The following is a 16,099-nucleotide window of genomic DNA, read 5'->3' as shown; positions in this document are numbered from 1 at the left end:
CTGAATATAAGGAAAACTTCTGATGTCACCAAATTCAGGGGCATTCTTCAAAATAATTGTCCTGTACTCTTAAAAATATTAAGGTCATAAAAAAAAAGAGAGAGAGAATGAGGACTACTTTAGACTACAGAAGAGTAAGGTGTCATTACAACTAAATGAATTTATAATCCTGGATTAGAAACAATTTTTTTTCCTTTTGCTATAAAGCATATTAGTTATATAACTGATGAAGTTTGAATATCTATAGATTACAGTATTATATAAATGTTAATTCCTGACTTTGATTATTGTGATTATATAAGAGAAGGTCTTTGTCTTTTGTTGTTGTTGTTGTTGTTGTTAATCCTCACCAAAGGATACTTTTCCATTTATTTTCAGGTAGAGTGGGAGGGAGGGAGAGAGAGAGAGAAACATCGATGTGAGAGAGACACACTGATTGGTTGCCTCCTGCAGGACCCTGACCAGGGCCCGAGACCAAACTGCAACGAGGTATGTGCCCTTAACCGAAATCGAACCCTTGACCCTTGGGTCCGCAGGCCAGTGCTCCAACCGCTGAGCAAAAATGGCCAGGGTGAGAATGTCCTTGTCTTTTAAGAAATACACACGGAAATGTTTAAGGGTAAAGGAACATCATGTCAGAAAAGAATTTAAACTAGAGTTTCAAGCCTCTATGGACAGAGGTCACATAACAGTCTACTAGCTGTCTGACAGAGTATCCATAATAACTACTTACAGGTTTCTTTGAAACTCCTGGATTTGTTCTTTCAATAGATACCATTGAGTGATGAATCAAAATAATAGAAATGTAGTGTCCTCAGGGAATTGACAGCCTATGGGAGATGAGAAAGAAGAGAGAAAAAATAAGATTGTAGGTGAAGGGTATATGGGAATTCATTTACTACTTTTGCAGCCTTGGGATCTGTGAAATTATTTCAAAATAAAGAGGATTTTTTTGGCTGGGTGGCTCAGTTGGTTGGAGCATCATCCTGAACACTAAAAGGTTTTGGGTTCTATTTCCAGTCAGGGCACGCACCAAACTTGAGGCTTTGATCCTGGTCGAGGCCAGTACTGGAGGCAACTTGTCAATGTTTCTCTCTCTCCCTCCCTTCCTCTCTCTAAAATCGATAAAGCAATTTTTAAAAAAAGTTATGTATTGTAAAACCTATTATAAAGAAAAATATTAACGCAGTAAAAGAAGATGATTTCAATAGACTAGAGTTTTATAGACAACTTACAATACTTAAACCTATACTAGGTCACAAAGAAAAATCTCAGTGAATTCCACAAAGCACAGAAATGTACATGCCACACTCACAGACTACAAATACTAAAGTAAAAATAAAAAGTCTAAATTAAAAATATCCACACTTAGACATTCTCAACCCACTCTCTCTAAACAATAACTGAATCAAAGAAGAAATCTAAACTACACTTCCAAACTATTTAGAATAACAATGGTAGTGAATAAAACCTCTGGGATATGGCCTAAGCTGTAGGCATGGGGAAAAATCAGTTTTAAAAATTATTATTATTAACTGAGAAAATAAAAAATGAACAAATCATATAATGTTCTAGAACAGTGATTCTCAACCTTCCTAATGCCGCGACCCTTTAATACAGTTCCTCACATTGTGGTGACCCCCAACCATAAAATTATTTTTGTTGCTACTTCGTAACTAATTTTTCCACTGTTATGTCTTAGGCGACCCCTGTGAAAGGGTCAGTCGACCCCCAAAGGGCTGGCGACCCACAGGTTGAGAATCGCTGTTCTAGATGATAGAGCAAAAATATAAAAAACACTGGAAGCCTACGAGAAAGACTGTTGTGCCCTTCCTCTGTGTTCTGAATATGGTTAGTCAGCCTATTTATGGGGTAGCTTAGGGAGCACTTTCAGTGTGGCAGTATCAGGTACTGGATCAGAGAGAGGAACAAGAGTTATTTTCTCATGAAACTTACCGTGTGTGTGTGTGTGTGTGTGTGTTATCATGTATTAAATTATAAATTTAAAAATTCAATCAATTTTATGAAGGAGAAGTACAGAGTATCATTCTGTATGCCTAGTGTAACATAACTTAATAGTACTCTCTAATTTCACTGTCTTCTGTCTTTTTCTGAATCATCTTACTACTGTCTTTCTCTGATTCTCCCTCTTTTTCTGTGTCTCTCTTTTCTCTTTTTTAAAATTAAATCTGTTGGGGTAACATTGGTTAATAACATTATAGAAATTTCAGGTGTACAACTTTATAATACAACATCTATTTATTCTATTGTGTGTTCTTCTGTCACCTTGTGTTTGATCCCCTTTACCCTCTTTGTCCTCCCCCACCCCTTTTTCCTCTAGTAACTACCTTTCTGTTGTCTGTTTCCATGAGTTTTTTGTTTGTTTGTTTCATATCCCACATGTGAGTGAAATCATATGGTTCTTGTCCTTTTCTGTCTGACTTATTTCACTTAGCATAATATTCTCAAGATTCATCCATGTTGTTGCAAATAGCAGTATTTTATCTTTTTTAAAATACATTTATATATATAGAGAGAGAGATATCTATGAGAGAGAACCATTGATTGACTGCCTCCTGCATGCCCCCCAATGAGGATTGAGCCTGCAACCTGGGCATGTGCCCTGACTGGGAATCAAACCTGTGTGACCTCTCAGCGCATGGGATGATGCTCAACTGAGCCACACTGGCTGGGGCAGTACTTTATCTTTTTTATGGCTGAGTAGTATTCAATTGGATATATATACCACATTATCTTTATCCAATCATCCATCAAAGAACATCTTGGCTATTATAAATTATGCTACAGTGAATTTAGGGATACATATATCTTTATGAGTAAGTGTTTTCAATACTTTTTGGGTAGATACCCAGAAAAGGTGTTGCTGGGTCATGTGGCAGCTCTATTTTTAATTTTTTGAGGAAATTCCATAATGTTTTCCATAGTGGCTGTACCAATTTACATTCCCATCAGCAGTATATGAGGATTCCCTTTTCTCCTCATCTTCTCCAACACTTGTTATTTCTTGTCTTATTGATAATACCATTCTAATGGGGTTCAGGAGGTATTTTATTGTGGTTTTGATTTGCATTTCCCTTATAGCTAGTGATGTTGAACATTTTCTCATATGTCTATTGGCTATCTATATGTCTTCCTTGGAAAAGTGTCTATTCATGTCCTCTGCCCAGTTTTTAATGGGATTTTGTTGTTGTTGAGTTGTCTGAGTTCTTTATATATTTTGGATATTAGTCCCTTATCAGAGGTATTGTTTGCAAATATCCTCTCCCATTGGGTTGGTTATCTTTTTGTTTTGTTCTTTCTCTGTTTTTCTCTCTTTACTCCTCTGGCTTACTCTCCCCCTTTCTCCCTCTCGCTCCCAATTTCTTTTTAATTTTCTTTTCTTTATTGATTTTAGAGAGAGAGGAAGGGAGAAGGAGAGAGAGATAGAAACATCGATGAGAGAGAACATGGATTGGCTGCCTCCTGTGTGCCCCCCTCTGGGGATTGGGCCCACAGCCTGGTCCTGTACCCTGACCAGGAATGGAACCAGCGACCTCTTGGTGCATGGGTTGTTGCTTAACCACTGAGCCACACGAGCTGGGCTCCTCCTCCCAATTTCTGACGACATTAATTTTCAGGTTTTTCCCCCTTATCCTGAACTTGCTTGATATATTGGCACTCAATGGTGGCTACTGAATGAATGAATCCAGTAGTTTTAAAGAATCCTATAAGCTATTATTATTACTTTTTAAAATATTTTTATTTATTGATTTCAGAGAGAGAGAGGAAGGGAGAGGGAAAAGAAATAGAAACATCGATGAGAGAGAATATCGATTGGCCGCCTCCTGCATGCCCCCACTGGGCACTGGGCCCACAACCTGGGCATGTGCCTTGACTGGGTATTGAACTGGTTACCTCTTGTTGCATGGGTCAATGCTCAACCGCTGAGCCACACCAGCTGGGCCTATAAGCTATTATTAAGTGGACACTCTGCCAGACAACCTGCAGATTACTATTTGACTTCTATTTATAAAAAACAATTTAGAAGAGAACCTAGGAACTGTGTAATATATAGAGAAGACAAAATAACCACAAAATACAGTTTAGACAAGTTAGTATACTATTTAAGCAGTATTAGGTTAATTGCAATTCTAAGAAGAGTGGTTTGTGCAAGGGAAAATCATGCCTAACTCACCTTTAGAATGATTGGGATGTTTTAATATGAGTACTTGGAGAAATCAGTAGATACAATTTACTTTGATTTTTTCACAGACTTTTGATAAAGGTTCACATTGAAGGCCCACTTTGGGGTTGGGAATGTGATTGGAGTGTCCAAGGAAGAGGTGGGGTATATAAAGCAAAAAAGTGGTAAGAAACGAGGTAGAAGTAATAGGAAAGGTTTAGATCAGGTAGGCCTTGTTAGGCCACGGTAAGGATTTGGGACTTTTTTGTTTTTGTTGTGTTGCCTTTGGAAAGTTTTCATGATGTTGTCTGATTTATAGCTGTAAAGGATCTGGTTGATGTGAGAACAGACTACACACAGTAGAATGAGTAGAAGCATCATGACCTTCTAGGCTGTTGCTGTAGGTAATGCTGGCCTGGCCTCAGTGACAGTAATAATAGTAATGAGAAGTGTTTAATCCAGAGTAAGATAGAGGGAACAGAAATTTACTGATGATTGGCTCTGTGGTGTGAAAACAAGAGTCAAGGATGGTTTAAATGTTTTTGGCTTGAGCCACTGAATGAATACAGCTCACACTGCTCCTGGTACGTCATAGTCTATTATGGGAGGGGCTATTTCATGGAGGTTATCTTTGAAGGGTAGGGAGATTAGTTAGGAGGCTACTGCAGTCATTCTGGAAAGAAGGAAAAGGCCTGAATCTGCACAGAGATTATAGGTATGGAGAGGCATTCAGAGGGCACAGACTTGAGAGACATTTAGGAAGTAAAGAAAACACCACTTAGGAAAACAGTTTACAGTTTTTTTGTTTTTGTTTTTAAACTAAAATGAAGATAGCTGAATCTTTTTCCTAGTAAGTCTACTTATATTCTAGAGCAGGGGTTGCCTAGGCCTTGTTTTTGTATTGCCCTAGAGCTTAATTAAGACTATTTCTTAAATTTTTAAATGAATTTTAAAAAGGGGGAAAGATGTGTGACAGAGACCATTTGTGGCCCTCAAAACCTAAACTATTTACTATCTGGCCCTTCACATTGTAAGTTTGCCAACCTGTGCTTTAGCTCAGTGGCTTTTAAAGAGTGGTTTAACTGCTGTTAGAGCGGCGGCAGCAGCACCAGGAAACTTGTTAGAAATGCAGGTCCTCAGGCCTCAACACAGATTTTCTGAATTAGAAACCCGGCCCAGCAATAAGTATTTTAACAAGTTCTCTAGGTGATTCTGATGCATGTTAATTTCTGAGAACCAATGCTCTTGAGAAACTTTTTACCTGTGCACCACGATACATGGTAAAGAATAACAGCACGGTACATAAAAGCCCCAAACTGGAAACCACCGAAGGTCTCCTGGGAGTTAATACAATGAAAGTATTTTATAGCTTGTGGTTAAGGGCATGGAGTATGACAGCAGACTGTGTTTGAATTCCAGCTCCACCAATTTAGTATCTCTGTGACCTTGGGCAAGTTACTTGTCCTCTGTAAACCTCAGTTTCTCATCTGCAAAATGGGCATAAAATAGTTAACTACTTTATGGGGTTATTGTGAGGCTTAAACAATTATGTAATTAGAAGAGCGCCTGGTACATAAGTATTAGGCTTAAAGAGCAATCTGCATATTATGATGCTTTACGGAAAAACATGTCAAAGTTCATTTCATAAAAGTGATGGTCTGCCTATGTATTTTGCACATAACAAAATGAGTAAGCAGCCTAAGATAAAAACTTGGTCGATTTTGGAGATTCAAATGTTGACATTCCCTCTGTACACCTGTTTTCACGTGTAAAAAATATTAAAATTGTTCTCATAGGACTGTAAAGAAAACTGATGCAATGTATATGCCCATACTATATTTGGTACATGGGCATTTAATAAATGTGTTTTGTCCTTTCCTAATTGCCTTTTCATTTCTTTCACCATTCCCTCAGCCCTTCCTTCCAAAATTCTTCTGCTGACCTGATATTGAGAAACATTATTAGAACTAGGGTGCAAAGTGGCTTCCTTGACTATAAGATTCGGCTTTTTCCACGAGTCAAGGTCAGAAGAGTCAGTATCTAGTGTTTTCCCAGCTACGCCTAGGGACCAAGCCCGGGTCTAGATCTAGGACAGGACTGTAATCCTGTATCTCCTGGGATTTCAGCCTTTTAGCTGCCTTGATATGTAAAATTCTTGGTATGTATTTAGCAGCACCTAAATACAAAACGGATACACAAAGAAATATTCTTTCCCCCTCGTTGGAAGCCACGTTATATTTTTTCTACATCCCAGAGCCTAGCACCCAGTAGGCCAGTAATGTGTGTGTTGCTTTGAGCTGTTAGGGTGAATTGGATCTTTTCGGTGGAGGTTAAAACCTCCGTTTCCTAGGAAGGGTTATTAATAAACAATACAGGTGAGTGTAGAGCGCAAACAGCTGAAAGCACTGGCTGCATTTTACGCTCATCTAGAGCAGCAAACAACCTGCAGGCACTAAGTTCGAAAAGAAAATTACTAAATTCCCTCTCTCTTAACATTAGCAATTAAAAGGAACCAGAAATATCGGTCTCCGAAAACAGTACAAAGGAGACGGCGCTGCAGGCCAACTGGCTCCTGTTCTGGCGCGATCTCGAAGGGCTGTGAGGCCAGAGCCTTCAGGGAGGAGAAAGGCAGCCTCCTTGTGACGTCAGATCAGCGGACTCTTGTACCGGCTTCAGGCCGGTTCCGGTTCCCCGGCTTTCCGGGCGCGAGAGTACGTGAGCGCGGCGGTATTCTGCGCGTGCTCCGCAGAGGGATGCGAGGAGGTTGGGTCCAGCTTGCGAAGGAGATGTGTGATTGGCTGAGGCCGCGCTGGGGGGTTCCCCAGCCCTTTCGGCAGGGGTAAAACAATAAGAGGGGGCGGTGGCAAAGGGGGCGGGACGTCCGTGTTCCTGGTCGCCTGCTGCAGCGCCTGGTGCCTGGGAAGAGCCGGTGGTGAGGGGACGCGCTCGCGGCTGCCCTGCTTCAGAGGCTTGACGTTTGTTGGAGGGCGGGGACGGCTGGCGAGAAGAATCCGCTGCAGCCGGTTCTCTGCGACTCCTGCTGACCTCCGCGCGACGTGCCCGCCGCCGCTGTTGGTTGGAGGTGTGTAAGGGGGCCGGGAAGGGAGATCGGTGTGGTGGTCGGAAGGGGACATTCCCTTCCCGCGCGGCGGCTCGAGGCAACCGTCCACAGCGTGAGCCCGGGTGTCGGAGGGTTAGTGGCGGAGAGACATTGCCCTTGCCGGCTGCCAACGCTGTCGTGTACGCGGGAGCGAAGCCGAGCGTTTCCTCAGGTGAGGGATGGGAGGCCGCGTGGGAAGGGAGGTGAGCGGCCGGCGTGGTGCGGTCGGAGGGCACAGGTGGAGCCGGTGTGTGTTGGGGGTGAGGTGGCGAGCTGGGAAGGGGGACGCAGTCGTTCCCGAAGGCGTGCTGGTGGAGGCTTAATCCGGGCGGTAAGGGAGTGGGCTTTCCGGAGAGGATGTGTTGGGCGGGGAGCCCACCAGCCTGGTTCCGATTCATTTGCAGCTCTTACTCCTGGTATCGTGCGGGCGGGGAGGCAGTCGCCGCCCCGCCCGTGGGGGAGGGGAAAAGAGGTTGTGTCGGCGGAGGCCGAAGCGACGCATTTGCGAAAGTAGAGGCCTCCGGGCACCATTTCTGTGCACCGAAACAGAATCCGGGTGTGAAGGCAGCCGCTGCGTTGCTTCCCCGGTGCCTGGTGTTCCGCGGTCTTTGACCCCCTCTCGGGTTTATCCCCAACGTGTTCAGAAACTGGAGCTACATATGACGTGCGCGTCTTCGTGTCCGTTTTATGTAAACGATCCTTTATTGACCCAGGAACAGAAAGGATGTTTGAGTGCTTTGGGGAATGGATGTTGTTCTTTTGCGGAGGGGTGCAGGAAAGATAAGTAAAGGGCAGGAACCTAAGCTTCCCTAGAGTGTTGATTTTTGTTAGTCGAATCTGGTCAAATTTTACCTGCGTCTTTAAAAGCAGATTTCTTTAGATGGCCCTCTGCCGCCTTGGAATGAATATAGATTTGCATCTATAATTTCCTGCATAGATCAGTATTTCCCCCTCCTCCCTTCAAGATCTAACTAATCTTTAAGCTAAAAATTTTTGGAGGGTAGGTGTCATTACTCTCATAAACAAACAAACAAAAAAACCCCCACGTGCACCGAAGGTGAAATAACAGCAAAATTGTTTCCAGTAATCCCTCCATATGATTGTTGTGATATTAACTTGGGTTAAAATACTGGTTTTTGGTTCAAAACTCCACACCTCGTTTTAATCTTCCAAGTGTTGGCATTGCATGTACCTGGTTCCATTTACAGTGAACCATTTACTGCTGTTAGGGAGCCCGGGTAAGAAGATGGGAATTCCTTGTCCAGCTCCATATTTGGCAGTTAATATAGCCTTAGGCATGTGAGCAAAGTTTCTGAGTAAACATTTGGCCCTGTTAGTATCCAGTGGTCCTTTCGGTGTCCAAAATTTCTGGTCTTAAAAAATAGACGATATGATTGTTTGAACTTATTAGAACTGAATTACCTACCTCCTTTTGTGATATTTATTACCTTGCTGTTTAAAAAAATGTTTATAACTAAGTCGTGATTTAATATCTAAATGCTTTATAATTCTGAAAAGTTATCAGGAATTATAGGTAGGATAAGGACCTCAAATGGATTGCTTACTAGTTGTTGTTCCAACTGCGAATATTTGAGGTTGAAATATTAGTCAATTGTGAACATGTATTAAGAGTGGATAGAAACAGAATGCTTGTGGGGTAGATGGGGATCAAAAGTAGAACCACAGAGCCCTGCCGTTGTGGCTCAGTGGTTGAGCATGGACCCATGCACCAAGAGGTCACAGGTTGGATTCCTGGTCAGGGCACATCCCCAGGCTGTGTACCAAATCCCCAGTGAGGGGCATGCAGGAGGTGGCCAATTGATGTTCTCTCTCATCGATGTTTTTCTCTCTCTCTCTTTCTTCCTCTCTCTCAAAAATCAATAAAGAAAAAGTAGAACCACAGAGAAAAAATGTCTATAATAATTTGTTAGTCTATTGAGTGTTCATTTTACAAGCAGCTGAGCACTTGAATTGCCAGTAGACAACTGGTGAGCTTGAATAATATTGGCACTGTTGGTAGCAGGAACTATTCATTACCTATATTTCACTTATGAGAGATCAAAAGTGAAAATTTCCATGGCAGTGACTGAAAATCTGTAAATACTAATAGTGTCTTTAGATTTTTAACAGCTTCCTTATCCTGCAGAATTACTGCTGTTGATTACCCATTATCAGGATTGAAAGTTCTTTCCTAGGTTGCTTTAAATAAGACTTTTCCTACATAATTTATGCTGAGAGGGGTATGAGGATAGAGAATGACTACTTTTCACATCAGATTTTGAAAGGTACAAACTTAAGGGTTGTTTCTGAACTTTATTTAGTAGAATTTAATTGACATACATGACTTAGTTACTCTCCACTGGTGGACACTGGTTTAAGAGCCTGATAAGGCCAATTGGTTCTTCTCCCAGAACTCTGGATTGGCTCAAAAGCAGTGGTATCTCAGTTTCTTGGCTGCTTTGTCTCAGCTTATTGTTTTATTTCTATATATTTTACCCTATTTTGATATACCTTTGTGTAGTATGTTGAGATGACTCTTGGATTTCCTATTATTTTACTGTCTCCTGCTTTTTAACTTCTACCAACAATATCAAATAAGTGAACAGTTTTTGTTTTGTTGTGTCCTTGGCTGGTCTTCCAAAGCAGTTGTTTTTAACAGGTATAACGAAAACATCACCAGGGGCAGGAGTCCTGATTTCAGATTGTCTTTCACAGAACTGTAACGAGGGACCTTGAACTCCTTCCTTTTCTTAGGCTCTCTAAACATCAGTTTCCTTTTCTGTAAATGAAACTAATATCCTATCTATTTCAAGGAGATAAAGGAACATGTAGATTACTTGTTAAACTTGAAAACATAATATAAATATATGCTTTTATTTTTGTTGGACAGCATTTTCTCTCTCAATACTTGGTCACTTTGAATAGTTTCTAAGCTTAAAAACTCGTCTCCCTACCTTTTATTGTTTATTTCCACCACTGGTGCTTGGATCTTCATTGTGACTACCCTAACAAATTAAAGGTCTTTACTCTAAAGAGAGAGAGAAATTGCTGTTTAATTGGTAAAGTCATTTTGAACAAAAACCCATCTGGAATTTTGAAAGGTTCTAGTTTTAATTTGGGATTAGCTATAGAGAATGGTTGAGTGAGAAAGGGCCTGGACCTGACTTGTGTGAGCCCAGAGTGAGGGGTTCCAGAGGGGAAAGGGAGTTAAGTATCTGATAGTAGAGATAAGCTGTGTCCTAGCATAGATATAGCCTTTGGTAATACAGTTTTTGGGTTGTTGGTTTTTTTTTTTTTTTCTTGGTAAAAGAACGGCATCCTATTAGTAGAGATCTTATTCTTTTTATAAAAAGCAAGATATAGTACATATAACTTGACAGTCCTGAAAAAAAAATTTTGTAGATTTTTAATTTCCCTAAATGTCATTTTCTTGTGGTTTCTTGATGGTCTTTTTAAAATTTTGTTTTGTTTTTTAAATAAGATAACATGGTATCTCAACCTCTTGGCAATTTTCATTTTGGCTATTTTCTCCAAGCATTTGAAATAGCCACCAAAGTGTGACATGAATTTTTATGTATTTACAATGAGTGAATCTTCTCTCCCCCCCCCCCCCCCCCCCGAATAACTTGAGCAAAGATGCCTCATTTCTTATTAATAGATTAGATGGTGGTCAGGGTAGTCAGGACACTCCAGGCTCCTCAAAGAGTGAATTTTTGATTGTGCATTTTGATGCTTATTTACAGCGGTGGTGGTTGCAGCCAGATGTTTGAAGTTAACGATTATAATTAGATTTTATGATTATATGAAGATTTAGCTATTTTATCACTGGATTATTATAGTTATTTATTTATAGTTAATATAAAATTTATTTATAGTTATTTATTAACATAACTTTTATTAACATAACTTTTGTTGTTGTTGTTCAGATATAGCGGGAGGGAGGGAGAGAGAGAGGGAGAAACATCGATGTGAAAGGGACACATCGAGTGGCTGCCACCCACACAACCCATCCAGGGCCGGGGACAAACTGCAACTGAGGTATATGCCCTTAGCGGGAACTGAACCCGGGTCTCTGTGGACCGCAGGCCACCGCTCTAACTGCTGAGCCAAACTGGCCAGGGCTTAACATAACTTCTTTAATAAAAATGGAGATGTCATTTGAGATCCCTGAGATTAAAGAGAATTGATGGACTACAAACTTACTTTTTGTACTTGAAAACTGGTCTGATAATTATTTTGCTGTAGTAGCAGATCTAAAAAATTAATTTCATTGTCTTGCCCAAGTGCATACCTTGCTGTAACATTGTGAAATCAGACCTTAGTTACAAATTTTATGCTCTGTTTTTCAGTGTCCAGTCTCCCCCCCACCCCCTGTGGTTTTATAGTCTTTGACAATATATATATTTTTTAATTTTAAAGTTACTTTTTTTCTTTTTCTTTTTCAAATTATTGACAGTATCACAGATGTCCCCCCTACCCCTCACCCTTTGACTTACTCCACCCAGCCCCTGCCCCTCCCCAGGCCTTCACCACACTGTTGTCTGTGTCCCTGGGTTTCACATATATGGTCTTTCATTCATATATCCCCCCCCTCTCCAAGTCTGTCAGTCTGTTCCATGCATCCATGCCTCTGGGCCTATTTTGTTCATTAGATTTCCACAAATAGGTGAGATCATGTGATATTTGTCTTTCCTGTCTTATTTCACTTAGCATAATAACCTCCAGGTCCATTCATGTCTCAAAGAAAAAGAAATCATCTTTTTTTTTTTCATTACAGCCACATAGTATTCCATTGTATAAATGTGCCATGTCTTTTTTTTTATCCATTCATCTACTGATGGGCACTTGGGCTGTTTCCATATCTTAGCTGTTGTAAATAACGCTGCTATGAACATAGAGGTGGAGAAATTCTTTCTGATTAGTGTTTCAGGAATCTTAGGCTATATTCCCAGAAGTGGAATTGCTAGATCAAGTGGCATTTTTAATTTTTTGAGGAAGCTTCATCCTGTTTCCCCACAGTGGCTGCACCAGTGTGCATTCCCACCAGCAGTGTACTAAGGTTCCCTTTTCTCCACATCATCATCAGCACTTGTGTGTTGATATATTGATATAGCCATTCAGGCAGGTGTGGGGTGATACTTCATTGTAGTTTTAATTTGCATCTATGTAGTTTTAATCTATAATGATCAGTGACATGGAGCTTTTATTCATTCATATGTCTATTGGCTATCTGTATGTCCTCTTTGGAGAAGTGTCTATTCAGCTTCCTTGCCCTTATTTTTTTAATTTTAGGAATTTTTAGAGAGAAAGGGAGAGGGAGAGAGAGATAGAAACATTGATGAGAGAGAACATCAGTTGGTCACTTCCTGCATGCTCCCCTCTGGGATTGGGCCCACAACCTGGGCCTGTACCCTGACCCGGAATTCAACCGGGACCTCTCAGTCCATGGGATGACACTCAATCCACTGAGCTACACAGGGTGGGCTTGTATATTCCTTTTTTTTTTTTTAAATCATGGCTCTTTTTTTCCAAAGATGGGATCATTATGCTACAATTTGGTTAGTATACTTAACTTTTGTGGACAATATTTTTTGTTTACACTTACTGATTTCCTGTTTATACACTCAAATTTTGTATTTTATAGCTGTGCCATAATTTAGTAAACCATTTCCGTTTTGATGGGCATTTAAACTGATTTTTTTGTTTTTTGTCAATGAAATATCTTGAATGTACCTCTTTGTGCACGTATTTTTTTTAGTGATATGTCTTGAAATGTTAATTTTATTACTTTGATTAACACTGTGAAATTAAAATCTCCTGAAGGTTTTAACAGTTTATATGTCCACTAATACTGTTTGTGAAAGAATCCTGTTTCCCCACATTCTTATCAATCATTTTAATTTTTGTTAATCCTAGTAGGTGAAAGATGGGAACTTGGAATAAATTGCCTTTTTTGAATTGTTGAATAGTGTTAATTTCAGGGAACCATGTTTCTCTTAAAATGCTTGGTATATGGTAGATTTTCCATAAATGGTTAAATGATTGACCTAATGAAGCATAATTACATTGCTAAATGTTAATAATTGAGTAATAACTTAGAAACAGTAAAACCACTCTTTTCATGTGACTTTTGACTGACATACATAGTCCTGAAATCACCATCACAATCACGACAGAAGATATTTCTATCACCTGATGTTCCCTCATGTTCCTTTATAGTTGTTTCCCTTCTGCCTCCAGCCCGATCTGATTTAACCCTATAATTTTTACATTTTACAGAACATCTTATCAATAGAATTATATAGTATTAACTTCTTTTTTCAAAAATATGTTTTTATTGATTTTTTTTTTTTTTTAAGAGAGAAACATCAAGATGAAAGAAACACATTGATGGGCTGCTCCTGCACACCCCCTTATTGGGGATTGAGCCTGCAACCCCGGCATGTGCCCTGACCAGATTGAACTGGTACCTCTCAGTTCATGGCACTCTGCCAGTCCTTTGAGCCACACAGGCTGGGCTGCATGTTTAATTTTTGTTTTTTAATCCTCACCGGAGGATATTTTTTCATTTTGTTTGTTCAGATAGAGTAGGAGGGGGCGGGAGAGAGAGAGAAACATCAAGGTGAAAGGGACACATCAAGTGGCTGCCTCCCCCACAACCCCAACCGGGCCCGGGGACAAACTGCAACCAAGATACTTGCCCTTAGCGGGAACTGAACCCTGGTCTCTCTGTACCGTGGGCTGATGCTCTAACCACTGAGCCAAACCAGCCAGGGCTGTATGTTTAATTTTATAAGAAACTGCCATACTGTTTTTTGAAGTAACTAACATTTTTTCATTCCTACCAACTTTCCCTGCCCCTGTAAGCACTACTTTCAGAGGTTTATGTTAGTCATTTTTATAGGTGTTCAGTTGTGTTATTGCCTCATCGTAGAAACCTAGAAGCATTAGAAGGAGGTGGTCAACAGGTCATTGGATTTTTGAGAAGAATTGTGACTTTCTAAAGAATGACATAAAGGGAAAGCTCAGATTATTATGTGAGAGGGGAGAGTAGAGAAAAGGAAGACTAAGACAGATACACATTTAGTAATTTAGGGCAGAATATGAGTAATAAAGTGCCATGATAAAGACCCAAAGTTGAGTATTCAGAGGAAAGAATTATATTCTATTGGGTAAACAGGAAAGATTTTCAGGGGACAATATTTTAGCTGGACCCAAATGTAAATGCTTAGGGTTTCAATCATGAGATAGATAGAAAGGTATGGAATGAGTATTGGAGTAGGAGTCACAGGTGTTCTTGGTTAGTAGACTTCTAGAATCCTGGCATTAGACACGTGACTAATTTTACAGTATTTCTGCTGAATTGTTCTGTTAGTCTCTGGAATAAATACCTGCAGTGACTGGCTATTCATGATGTAGCTCTTTCAGGTTATTCTTTCATTGTGTTCATATTAAATCTAAATCTACCTTTGTGTAATTTCCATTTCCTGTTCAGCTAGTATTTCACTTGTACAAAGTAGAACAGAACTGGCAGCTCATTTTTGACTTTACATCCATACTAACCTGAGGTTGTTTGCTTTGGGTACAGCCCCATTCATTATATACTAATAATTCACTGACTTTTAACTAAAAAGTAAACGGAAACCTAAGCACTTAATTAAAGCTGGTTTTAGTCATGAGAGGAATAGAGGAGTGATAACTTTGGTTGATAACTGTTTTTTTATTTTTTAAGTATTCATTTTGAAATTGAGGAAATCTGAGCATATTGTAGATACTAATATGAAGCCCAATGTAACTTTCTTTTTTATCTTTCTTGTATATGTGTGTTGCTTTCTTCCTCTTCTCCATGTCCCTCTCAGTGGGTTATAGGTATTAATTTAGAAAATATGGTGACAGTTGAAATATAGAGCAGTTTCCCTGGATATGTGCTTCAGGAATTAGTGTAAGCATATGGAGAAGGAAACGTTTTAAGAAAAGGAATGAATAAAAGGACATTGATGAAAATACAGAAGGATTTTAAGTGGAATGGACAGAGTTGGTCAGTAGAATGATCTCTGAAGTAGCTGAAGCTCTGTTAATAGTGAGGGAGGCTGGATATAATTAATCGTGTTGGTATCTGGATGAATAAATAGGATTGAAAGCTTTTAATTGACAAGGAAAGAGTAAATTTCATGTTGTACATCTCAGTTTGACAGCAATCTCCACATTATCAAATGGAGTTTAATACGTAGAATTTCACTTTCTCTAAAAAGATAATAGATGATAATTGCCCTTCTAAGGTACTAGAAGCTAATAATCTTCTGAAGATCTTTTTTGTACTATCTTGACTATCTTTATTGACCTGCATAGTCTTGTAAGCTTGACCAGAGATCAATTTGTAAATTAGGAAATTGAAATCCAAAAAGGTCATGACTTTTTATTCTGAATGTGTAATTTGTCTCTTCCTCTGGACCTTCTTATTTACACTGGCTGTGCATGAATAATAAACACAAACTTTATATTACTCAGTTTTTCCAAGTTCCAAACTACCTTGCTTGGTGGTTCATCTATAATTTATCCCTAATGCTGCTTTGATGCATTCCTTATTTATTAAACTGTTAATTTCTCTACTCTGGGGGGCAGGGTGATGGAAAGATGGAAGAGATGACAGTTGCTTGTATAGAACACATAAATTAATCTGTCATTAAAAAATAGATTAGTCAATAAGGTTGCACCTGCCCCCACCCCGCAAATAACCTTTACTTTCTGCTTGGTTCCATCAGTCAGTTATATTTTAGCCCTCTAAGTTCTGATTCACTTTACATCCAAGTTGTAAA

The 16,099-nt window shown here is 39.7% G+C and overlaps 1 protein-coding gene across 4 annotated transcripts in view; it reads left to right on the top strand.

The window, feature by feature from the left end:
* The window catches only part of G3BP2 (G3BP stress granule assembly factor 2), a 79,950-nt gene that overhangs the window by 45,426 nt on the left and 18,425 nt on the right, over positions 1-16,099 (top strand). The window contains exon 1 of one of the 4 annotated variants that reach the window (XM_036264504.1): positions 7,060-7,265. The exons of 1 other annotated variant lie outside the window; for it this stretch is intronic. The gene's annotated coding sequence lies outside the window, so the exon portion shown is untranslated. Of the gene's footprint in view, positions 1-7,059; positions 7,266-7,318; positions 7,456-16,099 lie in introns of those variants that run through there. 2 more of the 4 variants (XM_036264501.1, XM_036264503.1) reach the window with 2 other exon arrangements.

The sequence above is a fragment of the Molossus molossus genome, unplaced genomic scaffold (genome assembly GCF_014108415.1).
Source record: "Molossus molossus isolate mMolMol1 unplaced genomic scaffold, mMolMol1.p scaffold_m16_p_1, whole genome shotgun sequence".
Classification (NCBI taxonomy): domain Eukaryota; kingdom Metazoa; phylum Chordata; class Mammalia; order Chiroptera; family Molossidae; genus Molossus; species Molossus molossus.
Note: the sequence above shows the minus strand (reverse complement) of the source record. Positions and strands in the feature narration are given on the sequence as shown.